The sequence below is a fragment of the Pteropus medius genome, unplaced genomic scaffold (assembly GCF_902729225.1).
Source record: "Pteropus medius unplaced genomic scaffold, Ma_sr-lr_union100, whole genome shotgun sequence".
Taxonomy (NCBI): domain Eukaryota; kingdom Metazoa; phylum Chordata; class Mammalia; order Chiroptera; family Pteropodidae; genus Pteropus; species Pteropus medius.
In genome coordinates, this window is record NW_024349800.1 from 14,186,646 (window position 1) to 14,204,548 (window position 17,903).

Genomic DNA, 17,903 nt, shown 5'->3' on the forward strand with positions numbered 1-17,903 from the left:
ACATCCTGAATCTTAATCCTTTACACATCCCACTCAGCCTTGTTCCTTCTAGGAATTAAGTACACTAGAGACCACTGTATCTTCATGTGTCCTTGAGACCTTATGTGGTAAATAAACAGGACTGCAGATTCCAAAAAAGGGTACACCCTTCTGTTGGACTGAAATAACAATTCACACCAATGAATGGGTGTAGCCTTTTGGAAAAGATATTTTTCCAAAAATGTAATGTCACACTAAGATGAGTCATATGAATATGTCACAGGTAATAACAATACCTTCCTAAATTCCCATCAGGGAAACCCGAATCTAAAAATGTACTGAAAGTCAAAAAAGGAGGTATGTAATAAATCTAAAAATTCTGACACTAAGTAGAATTTTAGTCACAGAAACTTTTGTACAGTAATAAAGAACATTAAAAATTGATTGCTGGGCAGTACACATATATCATTACTACTTCAGCCCACTATGGAGCAACTGAGAAATAGTTTGATCTGTGTGGCACATAACTCCAAGGTAGAGAAGTTGCTGTATGCCTTAAGGTCATTTAATTTTTTTTTACATTCAATAATCACAAGATAGCCTTTAATTTTTATTTTATTCTCAAGGAGACATTTCTATGGGGAAAGTACTATTTCAGTTAGTCAAAATGAACATTATAGACCACCTGGCAGTAATATTTTTCTATGTAAATTAATAAATTGACATTTTGGCTTATCCATGCTTTGCTATTTGGTTAATGTGAATTAGTTCACCAGAAAGAAAATTGAAAATCTAATTTCAGAACTTAAAAGTGAAGGAATATAATGTCTTCTTTAAGACAGGACCATGGTGTCATGATATGTGTTCCCAAACTCTTTGCATGTATCACATTTATCTTCCATATAGTGAAGATATACCATATACCATAGAGACCTCACTGATACACTAACATCTATGGAACTCGGTCTGCTAGCCAGCTAGTAGGTCTTTCATATCCATCTTGTTTATAGTACCTTATAACTAGATGCTTCCTAAATATAAATGAATGGGATATTCTTGTATATTCTTTGTTGTGGAGAAAGGAAAAGTAGGAATCTTAGCTACAGAGAAGATTCTGTGTTTTTATGGAAGGTCTCAGCCTAATCTGTGTACATATACAGGCATTTCTAGAGGGCTGAGAGCATAGAACAAATAAAATGTCTTTAAGAAGATGCCCAATGAGCCTGAAGGAGATAAAAAAAGATGAGGGAACACTTAGAGTTTTGGCTCCTCGCCTGCAGCCCCACCTTTAGAAATCAAGATACAGAGTTCGTGCCTTAGAATCTTAGAAGCATATGTCCTAGGAAGGGAAGAAGCTTACGGAGGTCGAGGGAGATAGAGAGTGGGAACAGACTGGACAAATTTGAGTTAGGTTTTGGTCTGCTCTAATTAACTTAAAGTGTAAGAACACAAGGCTCATTGTTTTGTAGAAATTTTAAAAGTTCCGATAGACATGAGGAAGAAATATCTCCTTCTTACCCTCTTCACCAAGGCATCCATTAGAGCAGAGCAGACCAGAGGAGCAGCCATGGTGGAGTCACAGGTGACATTGTAAATAAGAGGCCACCATTTATGTGGGAGATATGTGTAGGAGAGAGTGTGGGTGTACGTTTGGGCCATTCAGGGGTCTTGGATGCATCCTGGTAAGGCTTTATTAAACTGGACTAGCAGGATTTGGAAAAGATGGTTGAATTAGAGTTTGTGCAAATTTGATAGTCTGTGCTGAGCCATATTATAAAAAATGATTGTTACTGCCTATAGGGGGTTGTATATAGTGCCCCCCTCTCCTCCCGCCACCAACTTCATGTACACCCAGAACCTCAGAACGTGACCTTATTTGGAAAGAAGCTTCTTGTAGATGTAATTAGTTAAGGTTCTAAGATGAATCATCCCAGATTTAGGAGGGGCCCTAACTTAAATACTGGTATCTTTATAAGAGAAAGAAGACGGAGGTTTAGACACGTGGAGAGACACAGGGGAAGGTGGAGAGAGAGATTGGAATGATGCAACCACAAGACAAAGTTGCCAGGAGTTTCCAGGAGCTATCAGAAGCTGGAAGAAGGGCATGGGATTAATTCTTCCTCAAAGTCCACAGAAGGAACCAATCCTGTCCACACCTTGATTTCCGACTTCTGGCCTCCGGCCTGTGAGAGAGAATAAATTTCTCTCTCTCTCTCTTTTTTTTTTTTTTTAGGCAAAGCAATCCTTGGTTGGCCTCACAGATTGCAAGGACCTTGTCAGTTTACAATCCCTTATTTTTTTTATTTTTTACGCTTACAGCACCTGATCTTCCTAGGTGATCTGTCATCTAAGTACTAAGCAGGTCCGCCCCTGCTTAGCTTCTGAGAACAGCTGGGATCAGGCTTGTCCAGGGGAGCATGTCTGTAGACAAATTTCTTTTGTTTTAAACCACCAAATTTGTAGAAATTTGTTATAGCATCCCAAGAAAACTAACACATAACCCATATTCCTTGATTTTAGATCCAGCCAAGGGTGGGCCATGGAAATGTGGGGTACATATTTATTTATCTATTGAATATAAATTAATTTCTTTTCCTTCTCACCTCTTCCCTTCCCGAGCACTGCATATACATAAGCAAACCATATACCAAAAAGTACTCATAGGTAAAAACTCAAAGGCCGGAAAGAGTCATAAGAAATATTCAAAATAGTTGCTTTTATTTCCTGATTAATCGAGAGGTGGGGTATATAAACTACTCTGTTTTAAACCAATATTTTTTTCATTTCTAGTATTTTAGTAACATTTTATAAGAAAGTATTTTGACTATCAGGTAAAGTTCATTTTGATAAAGTATAAACATTAAACGTAGTGGAACTCTGGAAACGCGGCAGCCATTTCCAAAAGAGAGAGACTTCTACCGCAGAATCACAAACGAACGAAACCTGTAATCCCCACAAATTTAGGACCATTGGACCTTCCTAATAAAGGATGTGAAGTATGTGTTCATCAGCTGTTAACCCCACAAAAATAATATTCTCCTTCTCGCTGTCGTTTGACCAATGTCTCCTACCTCATCAAACAGAGTGGATGAATGACAGTACAAAAGAGACCTCTTGTTTGGCAACACAGGTTGATCAAACACTGAAGAGACCTTGACCAACGACTCTTTTATCTTTAACCTTTAACTCAGGTTCTTTCAGCCCCAGCACTAACCTCTTCAGGTTTGGTTTTTAAATTAAACCAGATGCTTTTAATTTCTGAGTTTCCGGTGCCTTTTTACCCCACCCCCTGACCCCAGGTTTCTTGTGCCTTATTTCAGTAGTAAATCCTAACAACCCAGAAGCTTGCCCATTTTCTTCTGTTTGTGTGTCTGAAATAATACCATTCTAAGATAGGAGGATATAATGCTATTTATGTTCTCTTTTTTATTTCTCTCGTTTGTTGCTCTCTTACCGCTTTGGACTTTGCTTGCTTATGTTCCCCTCCTTCCCCCCCGCCCCCAGCATTTGCATAGTCTTTATTTTCTGTCTCTGGCAGAAGTCTGCAGGTCAGCTGTGGAATGCAGTGGCATTGGCGAGAGAGAGGGCCAAGCTCAGGTAATTATGAATACTCCTGCTTTACTAACATTGGAAAATGGCAGGACCTATTGGATAAAATAATAAACACAAAGTTAAAGTGTATATTTTAAAAAGCACGTGTTAGAGAAGGGGTTAAAAATAAAAATAGATTGAATCAGAAAAAAACAAGTATAAAAACTGATGAAAGTAAATGAGCTGCTAAAGTCCTATGAATTTATGTTCAGAAGAGAAAATAAATGAGTGGAAAGGTGACTAGAAGCTAGATTTTGGTGGGAGAAGGGACATAAGAATAAAAGGAAGTAAAGTACAGTAAGAATGGGTAATCAGAAGGAGAAAAGGAGAAAAGCTTAGGTAATCAGAATAGAGGAAGCAAATGAAATAGTGAAAAAATAAGAAAGAAAAATGAAAAGAGAAGAAACACGAGTACGATGCATAAGAAAAAAGAATAAGGAATAACAAGGGAAGAATTGAAAAATAATAAAGAGGTGCATTTTAGGAAAGGCCACATCTGGCCACTGCTTTCTAGTGAACAGGTTTTAATAATTATGACAGTATTTCTATGTCTCCTTTTGGAAGTCAGTATGATAGAGTAGAAAAGCTTTGGCTTGAAAGAATTATATTCTAGTCCTGCTAGTTGCTGTCTAGCGGAGTGAACACTGATAGGTCACTCTACCCCTCTCTTTTGTTCCCAAGGTAAAATAAAAGTATATTTATGGACTTTTTGCTCTCCAAAAAGCTATGACTTTGCATATTCTCAAATAAATATTAGGTAAAATGATTAATCAGGAGTCAACATGGGAATTATTTTTAAATATCTGTATTCATACACTTAGGTTTTTTAGCAATTTACTCATATTTTACGTTCCCTGTACACTCCTTTTAATATTCCCAGAAGAAGGTGATAATATGTGAAAATAGGTAGAACAACTTGTCAGGCTTAAGCTGTCTGGATCTGTGACAAGAGAATGTGCTAAATTATTTTTAAAATGTTAGTTTGAGATGTCTCATTTAAATAGTTTCTTGAACTACTGAAAAAATGTGTTCTTTTAAGGCCTGGAAGACACAATGAATGTTAGAGGTTGATTGCCTAGTCCAGATACGACTGAGAGACTAAAAGCTTTTGGGTTTAAGTAACAGAAAATCCAGCTAAATAGCGGCTTACACATGTAACATGTCTGGAGTTGGCAGTTGCTGAAATAGCCTCAGCTATAAAAAGGGATCACCCGGGAGGCTGACTCTCCATCTTTTCAACTTTGCCATCCTTCCATATTTGTTGCCTCATGGTTGCAAGATAGTTGCCACATCCCCAGGCATTATGTCTTTGCATCAATATCACAAGCAGGAAGGGATAAGCTCCTTTAGAGACTAGAAGGAAAAATGCCAGGTTTCCCTTGATGTCTCATTGACCAGAACTGGTTTACATGCCACTTCTGGACTAAATCACTAATGGAAGGGAATGGGATTATTATGAATGATCTAGATCAATCATGCCTCATTCTCTGGGGCTAAGTCAGGATCCTCCATGGACTGAAATCAGAAAATCTCTGCCCATCGCAAAATCGTGTTTCTCTTAGCAGAGAGGAAAGGGATAATGACCACTGGGTGGGCAACTAACGCACACACTTGTGATATCTATGAGACTTATATGGGCAAAATCTAGAAAAGGTGTTTAATTGGTAGTTGTAGTTCAGGATGTATCATTTGAATAGGGTTTTGAACTTAATGTATAAGTACTTTCTTTTTAAAAACAAAAAGGCACCCTAAAAGATAACAAATTGAATGACTATGAGACTGAAAGCCCTGGTAAAATTGTAAGACTGTAACAAATAATTGTTAGAAAGAGAAACTGAAGGGTGGGATGCTCCTACTTAAGCAGCTTATTACTGTTAGAAAACAATAACTAAAGCCTCTTTATATCACTTTTTATGTATTTTCCTGTCTCTACATTTATTTTCATAATTTATTTAATCTTTAATCATATTTCCACACTGAATTGTCCCATTTTTCTTTGTTTACTAATTACCTTTCAATTTTGTTTTGTTCTTTAGATTTTCTGACTCATCACTTTGTTCTGATATTGAATATGCTGTGCTGCACATCTGATCTTTAGAACAGCTCACTGACATTCTTCCACACCTTCTTTAACCTCTTTTAGATATATGCTCAAACCATTGGCTCTTCTCCCTGTGAAGCCCAGTTATCTCACTGACTTATATCACCCAGGCTTCCCCACCCAACATACACTCCGATTCTCTTCATAAGTATTTGTGGCAATATTGTGCCTTTGTAATTATACAGAAGTAAGTGTAGGCAAACAAAACTATACATTTTTCTTTCACCAAACTAGAACTATGTATCTATCCTTCACTCTGCTCACCTTGAACCCTTTCATTCAAATAAATTCTCTAATCCTATACTTCATTTATTCTTTTCTCTTTATTCTTTGCCTGTTCATCTTGCCAGCTACCACACAGAGGTGCTGAAGCAAAGAATGCATTAGAGCAAAACTGAATTGGCTTCCTTGCTCAGAGCATATCCTATGGGCAGAGGCAAGCCTTGGAACATCTGGTGTACCTCCCTCCTTTGCTTACAGAGGCCAGAGGGAGAGGACAGAAGGCTAGAGGTTTAGTATTAGGCACACTGAAACCAGTATAAGGTCAAGTGGAAATAGCTCCTTTATCCAGAAGCTGTTTCTAACTGGAGTTACGGAAATAAATAAAATCAATTGGAACCTCACAGATTCTAAAGAAGATTATTTCTTTATCTACTGTCCCACTTCTCCACATCATGAAAACAAGACCAGCAGGATTCAACATAAAATAAAAAGTTAGCAAAAATCTGTTGAGTCTGATGTATATATGAAAGAGCAACTAAGTCAATTTGGTAATGAAAATGAATTTCTCGTTTCTCCGAAAGAAACTAGTATTAACCTAGTAGCTAACATATGCCAGATACTGTGATTTTATACTTAATCTCATGTTTAATTTAATCCTCCATTGAATTTAATCCTCCATTGCACTTCATTGTTCCTGATGTCTGCATAATAAAATCATAACAGATCTTTTCTTTATTATCATCGAACAGCAATGTCTCATTAAAAGAGAGCAAAACAGGCTATTTGTTAATTCACTTAATCAGTTTATATAGTTTGTAAAAGTATTCATTAAAGGATGTAAGACACTCACAAAGGATGCATTAAATGAATCATCTATAAAGTTATCATGAGCAGGTTTTAAAAATATGAAATTAAAGTGAAAGAACGCTTAGACAAATTGGCTAAGCATTCTTAAATGGTTCAAAACCAGTAAAATTTCAAAGGAAACCTGTTCGAATCTAAAATTTTCCAAAAATTGATTCAGTGGTTATATCAGAAATGGAATGCATATTTTATTTCATATACAAATAGGTAACTTTATCATTGAATGAACTGGCCTTAAGCCAATGAGTTTTAGATGTATTTACCTGATACCATAGAAAGGCTTTGAAACAATAGGTGTTCAAATTCTTTGCATCCTGAGTCATTTTTGCTGTAAGTGGCATCTGTGAGACATTGCATGCCCTGTATGTAATACATTCTACTCCCCAGTGGTCCAATATGAATAGCTTTAGCAAACGGATGGCAGTTTTAGCTGCTGTGCTGTCTGTCACTGTCCTCTGACCCCTGCCTGGACTCTGGCTCTGTATCTTATCTTGCTCCCTGTATTACAACTTTCTTTTGGCACAGGTATGCTTGGCTCTCAGTGTTTACTTCTGTATATCTATCCCTGACTCTGAGTTTTAACTTCTGCCCAGTCCTTATGCCAACTTGGGTACAACAACTTGTGAAATAGTGCCACTGGTGATATTTGACACAGGCACCATGTGCCTCTCAGTGAAAAGATCAAAGTGCTCTCCAAGTCTGAGCTAGGACTGGCTGAAAAGGCTGGATTATATCAGCAAACAGTGACCACAGTTTGTGTGATTTCTCAAGGCTGTGGCTGGCAATTTAAAATAAGGTGTGTTATTACAAATGCAAATAACTAGAGACAAAGATTCAGCACATTAGGATGGTGCTGAAAATGTTTTTAGATAAATCACCTCTAAAGAATTTACCAACCTGAAGAAGCTGGGCTATTATGGGCATTATAACATAGATGATACTTACAAGATAATTCAATGCCTCTGAGATGAATCAAATAAAAAAAGGTTTTATGTATAAGTGGTCAAAGTTCCTATACTATGAGAATATTACAGATTAAAATTCATGGTCCTGGAGTATTGTGGCTGCCTTGTATCTAAGCACTGACTATAGAACACAAACCAACCATGCCCGGAGACAGAAATGCTTTTCACTGGATTTAATCACATCTTGGTGGCTTCATAGAAAGAGTCTGAGGTTTTATGATTTATTCTGGAGAAATAGGCTTGCATTTGTGGACTATTTTTTTTTAACCAATGTTATTCACTAATTCAAATTGCGAATAAGTATTATCAGGAAAATAATATTACCTGAGAAAAGATTTTATTAGAACATGACTGTGACCCCCAATGACTTTTTAACATTTTATATATAATTTGTAATTTTTTTGTGGCTGCAAGAGTTTCGTTCAGATAACATAATAATTATTGTCATCATTATTATGCACCTACTCTATGTATGACACCATTAAAATGCTTCACAGATATTATCTTCATTCAGTCTTTACTGTAACCCAATAATTTAGGTATATTATTCCTGTTTTATAGGTGAGGACACCGATTCATAAAAACATTAAATAGTTTTGCTTGAGCTCTCATAGCTAATAAGGAGCAGAGGAAGGATTCAGATACAGGTATCTCTTATTCCATCTGCAAATGGAGGAAATACTAACTAACTCAAAGAGTAATTGTGAGGATTAAATAAAATTATGTATAAGAAAGTATTCTGTGAGCTTTTAAACTGATACGCAACTGTTAAGTGTTGTTAATGTTGATTGGCTTTGGAACAGGCTACCACCCTTTGCCTTTGGACATCTTCTTGAAAGTGCTGAGATGTACTCCTTCTCCACACCACATCCTCAAACTGGGTAGATTACGTAAAAGAAGAACTATAAGCTGACAAGAAGATACCCCTGGAACTTTGAGTTATGATGCAGAAACTAAAGGTAATGCTTTGCATGACGTTGAGGGGCAAGGGACATGGGGACCGTGAAGATTGTCTGGGGGATGAGAAAATCACTTGGGAGAAGGCTGCTTGCTTCAACTTTAGGTTCACTAATTAGTTTTACAGAAAAGCAGCTGTGTTACACTGCTCAAGAGGTCAACAGCTGCACATTTTTCACTCTACCCTTGAGAGTCAAATTATTTAAAGGCAAACAAATATTAGTGATTTTTTTTTCCTAGAAAGCAAGTGTGAGACCCATTGGAGTAGTCCTTTCCATTCATCCCTATATGCCACATAATTATTTTCAGATCTATATTTACAGATATAGATACTACAAACCACAATCGTTGACATTTATCATCATCAACTCTCAAGTCTCTTTCAAAAGTGATATTATGACATGTGTGATCTGCTTGAGAAGACAGGAAAGCACAGAGTATATTACAGAAATCCTTTCCACTAAAAAGAATTAAGATGTTAAAACTCTGCTATCTGCTTTCAAATTCAGTTTCTGGAAATATGTTTAATTAATTAGTGTTAAATAATAGTTTGCAATTTATAAAGACTTTTATACATGCTTAATACTCTTAACAACTCTGGGAGTTGGGCATTATTATCCTTATGTTTCAATTTCTTTGAGAATGCCGTGCCAGGAAAATCCTATAAGTCCTCAGAGGAACTGATATTCACTCTCCTTAATGAAACCCAAATATATACAGCCTCATTTTCCCCTTCATGCCCTGGCTTCTAGGAACCTCAGAGTCTAATGTGATGAATGTCTATGGCTATTATATCTGCCTTTATAGTTAGCGTGCTTTCGCTCTTTCCTTTGTTCTGATTTTCTATTTTTGTTTCATCAGCCTCAGGTGATTATTGCATATATAATTTTTTCAGAATCTGCTTCAAATGTTTTGAACAAGGTATGAGAAAACAAGGAAATGAATGAATGAATAACTTGGCTATTATTATCTTAATTTTAGAGATAGGTAAAGCTACCTAAGCAACATTATAAAGCTCTTAAGTGGCAAGCTGGGCCTTTATCCCAGGTCTCTTGGTTCCAAACCCCATCTTGTTTCCAGAATGATCCATCCCTTGAGAAGGTGAGCTAAGATTTTATGGAATGAATGCCTTGCCTCAAGGAGTAAAACTATTACATATTCTGCCCAAATTTGTGCAAGTCCAGACTGTTGCCTGCACTGTCTTGAGTATCCTTAAACTCCCTAGAGAGAAGAAAAAGCAAAGGAAGACTGCTTTTGGCATTTCTAGATATTCCTCACATTCAGTTAGGAGACTGTCCATGTTAAGAAATGGAAGTGGGGTGCAATTGTGGAACATCGATACGACTGCTATACATATTTCCTCCCATTTCATCCCAATAGGAGGTAAAACTGCTTCTTTCCAAACAGTCCATACATCTTTGTCTCTTGAGATTCTGCAGCAGCTGCCAACCAGTTTTCCCTGCAGCTCAGCATGAATTTTTCTTTGTTGGAAAGAAGATATAAAAAGTCAATGCATTATTTATAGTAGTTATTTTTGTCATTACATATTCACAATAATTGAAAGGTGGAAGTAGAGTATAATATAATAGAATGGGAAGAAAATAATCTGCAGTAACTTCAGAAGCATTCACAAGAAATTTTGGGCTACTAAACAAAACAAAAACCAGACACTGGATCTTAAAATAACATGTAAGCCACCCACATCTGCAAAGCTTTATTTCTGCTATTTATTTGTCCAAAGCAATAGAGCTAGTGTAAAACAGAACCTGAAGGAGAATTCTCAATTACTTCCATGTTATAGGGCTTCTAATGAACTTATTTATACTGAGAGTGAGCATAACTTCTGATGGTTAGCCCACCATCCTAATGAGGCCAAGACAATGTGTTCTACTCTGACGTAACTTCAATCCATTTCATAACCAAGTACTATCACTGACTCCAGCCAACTGGCTATCAAAGGTATGTCCTCAGTTACAAGGAAAACTTGTTGAGAAAATGTAGGTGGATCAAGCTAAATTTATCATCCTCATGAAACACACACACACACACACACACACACACACACACACACACGTTATTTACGACATGTGTCCAATACTACCTTTATTCACAAAGGATAGTGCACACTTATCAGATATAAACAATGTATTTTCTATGACAAGGCACTAAACCTTACATTCCCCATGTGTGATATGAGATGTTTGGACTCAATAGCACAAATCAGTTAAGGGCTTTTCAGCTAAAAGTAATAGAAAACCTGACTCAGAATGTCTTAAACACTAATAAAAATGTATTATCCTACATAATAGAAAGTTTAAAGGCTCTTAGTTGGTGGCTTGCAGGCCAGTTAATTTAGTGACTTAGCAGTATTATGATTATTTCTTTCCATCTTTTGGCTCTGTTATGCTCCTGTTGACTTAGTCTCAGTCCAATTCTCTTCACAGTCACAGAATGTTGGCACAGTATCCTATGCATGCACAATAAAGTCCAATGGGGCGGGGGAGAAGATTCCTTATTAACAATGAATCTTTTATTATCAGTAATAAAATCTTTTTCTGAAGACATTCTGCCGATTTCCCCTAATGTTTTATTGGCCAGAATTGTATCACATGTCCTTCTCTATGCCACAGGCAGAGGGAATGATATGACTATGGTTGACTAAATAAAGTCAAGAAGAGTATGGGCTATCTGAACAAAATTTTAGCTCTGTTAAAATGGAGGAAACAGGAATTGATGGGCTAGCAATCAAAACTGGTTCTTAAGGTCCATACTTTGCCCAACCAAAATTTAAGTATATACTCTTTGTCCCTTTCACACTTGGCAAAGTGCTCACATCTCTGTAAAATATACCCACCACCTCCCTAAAGAAAGATAGCCCAAAGTCTCATCAGTCAATTCTATATCTAGGATCTCTGGGCTTTTATTTTTAAATTCTTCCATTATAGTTTGTGCGCATATGGCTAAAAACAAATGTTCATCATTAGCATATCTAATATAAAATAGGATAAATTCTCCTTTTAACACCTCCCCCCCCAATGAATTATGATTCTAAAAAGGAAACGATATAAACAACTGACAACAGTCTCTTGTCTATAGCACTTGTATTCTGCTGGGTGAAAGTAGCAAGGACTTTCTATCCCAGCAGTAGAGAGAGGTACTTGGTCACCCAGTTGTACAGCCCGAGTTCTACTCTCAGAAACGATCTTTCTTTTTTCGTTATCCCAGATGTGCTTAGCCACTGTTCTAACACCGTTCTCTTCTTCCTCCTGGGCACACAGGCCATCTTGCCCAGGCTTCCTTGTGTTTAGTTTTAACCATGTAGACTGAGTTATAGCCTGTAGAATATTAGTGGAAATGTCATGCATCACTTCCAGACTGAGCTCATAAAACCACCAGCATGCATGCTTACATGTCTTTTTTCCTTCCTTTCAGCTCACTGAAGTGGAGATACCCTATATGATAAACTTAAAAGTTGTATCAAATGTGGTAGAACCTCTTTCAGCCTGGATCCTTGACTTACTGCATGGATAAAGGCTGTGCCACCTACCTCTTCACTTGCTCAGTCCTGTTATGTAAATAAGAATAAAATGTCTACTGTGGTTGACATATTTAAATATCGAGTGTATTTGCTATGGCAGTCACCCCATCCAGGCCAACATAATTCTCCTTTATGGTAGTGTTGGAGATAAACATGGGGGTAAATGCTCTTTCTGAGGGTGGGACAGCTTTAGTATTCCGTATCCCGTTGGTGGGAGCTCAAGAACTTGGGGAATTGCCTTGGTGACTGAGTACCCATAGGCCATTGTTTATTAACCTTGGGCTTTCTTTGGTAATACAATTCCTGTAAGAACTCAGTAGGCTTCAGGTGCTTCCAGTCAACTCCACGGGCTAAGAACACGGCCAACGATCTTTTCTAGAAATAGATTGTGGGCCCAAGAATTCCTGACCCGCGCCAGGGACTTCTACATGATGCCCGTCCTCCTAGACCTCAGATGAATGACCTCTGCCCTGAGGCGATTCAAAACAATAACCTTGGGTGGGAAGGCAATATCCATAATCCAATCTTGGCCATCTGGGTTTTTCACTTTGTCAGGCAGAAACCACTTTATAAAAATTGTTTAAGAGGGGCCTAGAAAATTAAGCTTGTTTTTTTGACTCACATTGATCTGCTCTGCTGAATTTCCCATTTTCCTTTTTAAGATGGTCCGTCATTCATCTTAACTTGTTTCTTTCCCATGGACCCTCACTGAAAGCCATACATTGATGTTTCTACAATTTTCCCTAATACCAAAGCCTCCCTAGGTCCATGATCTGTGTTCAAGAGCAACTGCTAGTTTACCCTATTGCATCGCAATCTCATAAAAAGAGTCACTAACTTCCCAGTCAGGTCCCTCAACACCACGTGCAGCACCTCCTCCTTTACTCATTTCCTCATTTTAGGCTCTGTTACTTTCAACGTCCCACTTCTGCATCAAAATCAGTAAAATTTTTAGTTGCCAGAATAAAAAACCAAATCTATTGGATTTAAGGAGAAATTGAATTTACTGAAAGGATATTAGGTAGGATTCATGTAGGGATGAAAAAACAGGGCCAGAGGATGCATAGTCAGTTACGATGGAACAAATCTCATGCAGAACTGGCTGGGTGAGAACATGACTTCCTTTGTCACTAAGCACAGTGCTCTGCAGCTCACATTGCTGACACCACCAGCACAGAGAACTGGTGCTGCTACAGATACTGCTCTGGAAAATTAATCTTGCTGCCATAGCCCTTGCCCCAAGAAACATTTCTTTGCCATTTCACATTCTGGATCACAGCATAAAGTCTGGGAAGTTGCATCTCACTGGCTAAGCTTAGGTCTCATGCATGCTCTTGACCTGCAAGGCAGGCTGGAAAAATGAGGAGCTGGCATAAGTTTCTAACTCTAACTCAAAAAATGGGAACTCCCTCAAGTAGAGAAGTGGCTCAGATACAGGGCAGTCAGAAAGAATGAGAAGTATTTCCTATGATTCTTTTAAGCAATTTGAAAATGTGCTATCGAAACTTTTCACAGAAAGTTAAAACCTATAATTCATATTAATTCTTCAACAAATGTTTGTTTTGTGCTTCTCATGTGTCAGACACGATGATTAGTTAATTTTCTGATCTTTTCAATGAGATCAGTATAAAATATCTGAAGAAAATAGCCGGAAGTGACAGTGAGAGTCTCCTTTTCCTGGGCATCATCCATGGCTAATGCCGTCAGGTGCATCTCCAAGATGAGATTCAATCCAGGCCACAGCATATTCCTGCATAAGCTTACATCCCCCACTCCATTAGGAGGTTCCCACCAGGAGGTAGGAACCTGGAGACTTTGTAATTTTAGTTCCAATCCATTGGGATTAGAATTTCGTTAAAGATACAACAGCTTCTCAACAATGCTTACTTACAGATCCAGAATAAAGCCCACAGAAGGCAAGCGCTCCCTATTCTAGGATATACTCAGCCTAAGTCAGTCTTCAAAACACTTGCTTCCACTCTTTCCTTAAAACTTTGATGTCAGTTAACTCACAACCTATCATTCTTGCAAAAAAACAACAACAACAACAAAAAACAAACCAAACCAAAACAACAACAACAACAACAACAACAACAACACCCCCAAAAACATAAAACAAATTCTTCCGGCTATCCATTTTCCATTATTATTTCATACTAATAATTTTCTGTTTCCTCACCCCTGGCCAGCCTCCTACTATTCAACTTTCTTACAATATTTTATATTTTTAAGAAATTACATTTCATGATGAACACAAATTCCATCATTTTAATTATCTTCACAAAAAAGTTATCACGCCTTCTTGATTTGATTCAAACCTGGTTTTCTCCCAAGAATACAATTTCTCTTAGCCCTTTTCAGCACTAGGCTTTGGTACCTGTCTGCACATGATATGGAGGGGAGGAAATTCCCAGGACTGCTCCAAAGTATCGTTCTCCCCTCATTGTGTAAATATCCTTTGTCCTGGTAGAGTTAAATCGTTCAGTTTGACTACCCTCTTCCACAAATACAGAGAGTCCTTTATTCTCCTTACATTTTTCATCTTTACCCCTAGTCCAGCCATTTTCCTAGATGACCTGTTTGTCCATGTGGACAAGCCCGACATTCCAGGCTCACGGTCCCTTGTCCTTCTCACCTCAATAACTGGCAATCTTATTCTACTCCATACCCTTGACTGCTCTCAGGGGATGTTGTCATCCCCAGGGACGGCTTCCTCACTGAAGCCTTTAACTCAGATTTCTCATTTCCTAATCATGGTCTCCTGAATTCCAGTATATTCACTCATTATATCTGCTACATTGATTCTTTGACTGCACTGAGACATAAAGATGCTTCATCTCTTGATTTTTCTCCCAGTTTTGTCAATCTCTCTGGGTTTTCATTTCTTTCCATATCTAATCTAAATCCAAGGGCCTGAAAGCTTATTTTCTTATCTATTCTTTCTATTTTCTTGCCTGATTATACTTACACCTTTTCCTTCCCTTCATCTCCCTAGGTAAACCCCAATCTATCTACTTGGTCTGCAGTTCCACGTAGGTCCACACATTAGGTGCTTAATATATATTGAATTAATTTGATTTGTTGCAAAATTGCACTTGCTGCATTAGTTGCTCTCATTGCCTCAGACCATTGTAGAGCTGAACATTTTAGCTGCTTTTGGGTTGCTGAGACTCTGTTATAATCAACTTCCCGATAGGCAATTCTGAGGGGTCTTCCTTCATCTCTTTCTAATAGTACGTTAATACCAATGGTCAACTACCAGAAACTTAATTTATTTGAAGCGAATTAAGTGTACTTATAAGTAATTCTTTTCAACATTTTTAGTAACTTCTCTGTTCCAGGATATGGAAGGAAGTTACAGAGTATAACAATGGACTCTCCACATCATCGGGGACACCTAGAGAGCTTACAGTATTGAAGCTAAATCTTGAACTCTGAATAGAAGATCTTCTGGGAGCTAAAGTGAACAAGAAATTTCAGGCAAAACGATATACAAACTCAGAAGGCGTGAAAGTGTATGGTGTCTTTGAGAAAGGGCTGAGGAAAGCAAGCCACATCTTCCAAGTGCCTATTTAAGCCAGCCTTGCATAAGGCACTTTAAATACATTACCCACCAAGAAGTTCAGTGAACTTGAAAATAGAGAACCTGGGAGAAAGAAGATGCTGGAAGGTGGTAAGATGAGACTGAAAATTTAGCATAGTGCAGGGTTCGGAAAGATCTTATGTAAAACTTAGAGTTTTTAGTTTTATCTATAGGTCATGGGAAGTTATTTTAGGATTTTAAATAAGAAACACCATGATCATAAACATATACATTTTTGGAGGCTCACTGATGACAGTAAGTAGGAAGAATCCAAAATGTCTAATGACATGAGCCACGTCTATCTACATCATTATTCCTTCTCTAGCACCTACTATTGCACTTTACATTCAGTAAAGAGTTATTGCATAAATAAATGAATGAATGAGACTGAATGTTGAGCGAAGAATCAGGAGGCCTTTGAAAATAGTTCAGGTGAGAAAAATCTGATATAAAAACGTGGAGGTGCAGGTGGAGAGGAGAGGCCAGAAAGACTTGGGGAAAATTGGATTTGTGATTTAAGAAGGAGAGGGAAAATTTCACATAACAAAAAGATTTGATGTTAGGAAATTCACTTTGCTTTTGTAATAATTTTACCCCAGAGGATTTTATATCATCAATTGTTAATGAGTTAATGTATGCAATACATTATGTTAATGAATTAAATACACTTGAGGATTGAGTTTGACTTCAAGCCACAGAAAGTTCTAAAACTTAGGTTTAAATACATTGAGTCTTTATTTTCTAGTGCAAAAAAGTTAGAGCCAGGTCCAGGACTGGTATAGCATTCTACAGTGCCATGAAGGAGTCAGTTCTTTCTAGCTTTCAGCTTTGTCATTTTTTTTAATGTATGTGCTATAGGATGAATGTTGGTGTCTTCCCAACATTCAAATATTGAAGCCTAATGGGCAATGTAATAGTATTAGGAAATGGGGCCTGTGGGAGGTGATTAGGTCACGGGGGCAGAGCACTTGTGATTGGCATTAGTGCCCTTATAAAAGAGGCCCCAGAGAGCTCCCTCTCCACTTCTACCATGTGAGGACACCACAAGTTGGCTTTCTGCAGCCTGCAAGAGAGCTCTCAGGAGAATCCAACCAAGCTGGCACCCTGATCTCAGACATCCAGCTTCCAGGTCTGTGAGCAATAAATTTATGCTATTTACGAGCCACCCAGTCTGTGGTACTTTGTAATAGCATCCTGAACAAACCAAGACAGTATGGCTTTCACCTCATAGCCACCAACCAGAGTTGGGTACATATTCCATGAAAGACAAAGGGAAGGACCCAAGGGTGTGCACGGCCTGATTCTGTCTCCTTGTGTGTTGTCTTAAAAGCTCCATCCAATGGGCAGCTGCTTCATCACATTGTCCTCTGGTGCTAATATGGCTGGGGAAAAATTGGTTTTTCATGACACACATTGCAAGCCAGAAACAACAACAACAACAACAACAACAACAACAAAACAAACCAGGGATCTCTCAAAGGGAAAGAGGGCTGAGCAAACACAGGCAGGCAACCATCAGCAGTGTCTGCCATAGCATGTAAAGGGAGGCGGCACTCCGTGATGGTTTTGACCATCTCTGTCTTAGGAACACCAGGGGTTTTCCTGGTGCTTCTTTCTGGTACTCCTAGAATAGAGTGTTCAAGTTGATGTTAAATTTCAGGAAACTGAATGAGGATTCCACAGAAGAGAGATAACTACCCTATCTAAGTTTCTTTCATTTATTAACAGAGACTGTTTCATCTGCTTAGTTCTTGAAGACACCGTTCTCCTGTTCCTTTATGGACCTCAATCTCTAAGCTGAAATGGAGCCCAGGGCAGCCCCTTTATCAGGGGCCATTCTTCTATTTGACCCTCTTCAGTCCTAGAGTTTTTGTGCAATACTTTATTTCACTAATAACCCAGTGGAAGTACTGGTGTCACATTTTTGTGTCATCCCCAGTTTTACTAAAATTTTATAATTAACCAGTTTCTTTTTGTCTTTTAAAAATATAACCTCTGCCTTATCAATAGAAAATGAGATTACAGTTAGTGTATAGAGACAGTAGTCAATAAGTATGTACTATGTCAATAAGTGTCTACTGTGCTATAAACTTCTGTAACCCT

The 17,903-nt window shown here is 37.9% G+C and overlaps 1 long non-coding RNA gene across 2 annotated transcripts; it reads left to right on the forward strand.

Moving 5' to 3' along the window:
• The first annotated feature begins 3,515 nt into the window (after positions 1-3,515).
• Positions 3,516-17,239, forward strand: LOC120621505 (uncharacterized). 2 transcript variants are annotated; one of them, XR_005658174.1, is made up of 3 exons: positions 3,516-3,576; positions 8,526-8,681; positions 15,559-17,239. It is a non-coding gene; the product is annotated as an uncharacterized LOC120621505 (long non-coding RNA). The 2 variants fall into 2 exon arrangements; XR_005658175.1 differs by lacking the exon at positions 3,516-3,576 and adding an exon at positions 8,283-8,369.
• The last annotated feature ends 664 nt before the right edge of the window (positions 17,240-17,903 follow it).